Here is a 2,880-nt window from a genome sequence, read left to right on the forward strand (position 1 = left end):
ATAGGAGGTGAGCTAGAGCACCACAAAGCCCTCTCCCCCTCGGCCAGAAAAAACAGAGCACTGTGCTCTGCTCTTGCGCGAGGGGGTATATATAGGCACCTCATTGGTCCTGGTTGGTGACATGAGCCGGGACTAAAGGGGAGCCTTTGGTCCCGGTTCAAGCCACCAACCGGGACCAATGGTGGTGGGCCAGGAGCGAGGCCCATTGGTCCCGGCTGATGCCACCAACCGGGACCAAAAGGTCCAGATGAACTGGGACCAATGGCCCACGTGGCCCGGCCGGCCCCCTGGGCTCACGAACCGGGACCAATGCCCACATTGGTCCCGGTTCTAGACTGAACCGGGACTAATGGGCTGACCCGGCCTGGACCAAAGCCCTGTTTTCTACTAGTGTAGTAACATCACACTTTTCAAGATAATTTTGCTTATATGACACATATTTAATGATGAGAGAGATGATGGTGGTAACTTAGCTAGTTACTGTAACATCACACATACCAAGACAATATGAGTCTATAGGCTAATAAATGAACCATAACATGACAACACACATATGTTACTACCCACTGTGGAGGTAGTAACATAGCATAGTAAAATGCGATGTTACTAGTCTAAGTTACTCCCCATTGTGACTAGTCTAAGCAAACTTGTCTTGGACTGCGCTATGTTACTAGCCATGTTACTCCCACTATGACCAGCCTAAGTGATCCTTGCCGGGATCATTTACTTTCCGGTGGACGAACGCATCTGACCCCCGCGTCGCCAGGAGGGCGACTCGGGGGACGAAACCCTACAGCCGCCGTCTTCACCTTCCCTCCTCTTCCTTGTCACGCCGCCGCTTCATCGTGGGCGTTACTCGGGGACGGGGGCGGCGGGGCGCTTCTCCGACTGGAGCGAGGCGACGGGATCTGGTCGGTGTGCTGCATGTGGATGTATGGCTGAGGGCCTGAACCTCAGATCTGGTCGGGCTTTGGACCGGCAGCGTGAGACGGAGGCCTCCCTTGCCGCTTCACCCTGGTGTTGGGGGGGATCTGGCCCGCCCCTATGTGGGCAGGTCTCGCCCAGGTCGGGTGCATCTCACGGCCGTGGCCAGCAGGATGCCTCAGCTCCTATCCTTGCCACAGCTGTCCCTGGTCGGCCTGGGACATGTGTAACGCCCTCGATGCGGCTATATCTCCCGCGTGTCGAAGCACGACTTAGAGGCATAACCGCATTGAAAGCAATGTCGCAAGTGAGGTAATCTTCACACAACCCATGTAAATAAGTAAAGGGGAAAAATACATAGTTGGCTTACAATCGCCACTTCACACAAAACATGAATAAAGCATTACAACATCCAAATACAATCAAGGTCCGACTACGGAACCAAAATAAAAGAAGAACCCCAAATGCGACAAGGTCCCCGATCGACCCCAACTGGGCTCCACTACTGATCAACTAGAACGAAACAACACAAAGGACAAGATCTTCATCGAGCTCCTCCTTGAGCTTGGTTGCGTCACCTGCTCTGTAACATCGGCACCTGCAAACTGGTTTTGGAAGTATCTGTGAGTCACGGGGACTCAGCAATCTCACACTCTCGCGATCAAGACTATTTAAGCTTATAGGAAGGTTAAAAGGTATGAGGTGGGCTGCAGCAAGCGACTAGCATATATGGTGGCTAAACATACGCAAATGAGAGCGAGAAGAGAAGGCAAAGCACGATCGAGAAACTATGATCAAGAAGTGATCCTAGAACAACCTACGTCAAGCATAACTCCAACACCGTGTTCACTTCCCGGACTCCGCCGGAAAGAGACCATCACGGTTACACACGCGGTTGATGCATTTTAATTAAGTTAAGGTTCAAGTTATCTACAACTGGACATTAACAAATTCCCATCTGCCCATAACCGCGGGCACGGCTTTCAAAAGTTCAAAACCCTGCAGGGGTGTCCCAACTTAGCCCATGACAAGCTCTCACGGTCAACGAAGGATATTCCTTCTAGCGGGAAGACCCGATCAGACTCGGAATCCCGGTTACAAGACATTTCAACAATGGTAAAACAAGTCCAGCAACACCGCCCGAATGTGCCGACAAATCCCAATAGGAGCTGCACATATCTCGTTCTCAGGGCACACTCAGATGAGACATCCTACGAGTAAAACCAAACCTCAAGTTGCCCCGAGGTGGCCCCGCAGTCTGCTCGGTCAGACCAACACTCAGAGGAGCACTGGCCCGGGGGGTTAAAATAATGATGACCCTTGGGCGCGCGACCCCCAAGGGAAAAGAAAAGGCTAGGTGGCGAATGGTAAAACCAATGTTGGGCATTGCTGGAAGAGTTTTATTCAAGGCGAACTGTCAAGGGGTTCCCATTATTACCCAACCGCGTAAGGAACGCAAAATCTGGGAACATAACACCGATATGACGGAAACTAGGGCGGCAAGAGTGGAACAAAACACCAGGCATAAGGCCGAGCCTTCCACCCTTTACCAACTATATAGATGCATTAATTAAATAAGAGATATTGTGATATCCCAACAAGAAAAACAATGTTCCAACAAGGAACGATCTCCATGTTCCAACAAGGAACAAACTTCAATCTTCACCTGCAACTAACAATGCTATAAGAGGGGCTGAGCAAAGCGGTAACATAGCCAAACAACAGTTTGCTAGGACAAGGTGGGTTAGAGGCTCATGGCAATATGAGAGGCAATGATAAGCGAGTGGTAGGTATCGTAGCATAGGCATAGCAAAAGAGCGAGCAACTAGCAAGCAAAGATAGAAGTGATTTCGAGGGTATGGTCATCTTGCCTGAGATCCCGCAAGGAAGAATAACGAGTCCATGAAGAAGACAAATGGACGTAGATGAACGGATCCTCACAACACGACGTTATCG

This window comes from Triticum urartu, chromosome 5A (genome assembly GCF_056163025.1).
Source record: "Triticum urartu cultivar PI428250 chromosome 5A, HENAU_Tu73, whole genome shotgun sequence".
Taxonomy (NCBI): Eukaryota; Viridiplantae; Streptophyta; class Magnoliopsida; order Poales; family Poaceae; genus Triticum; species Triticum urartu.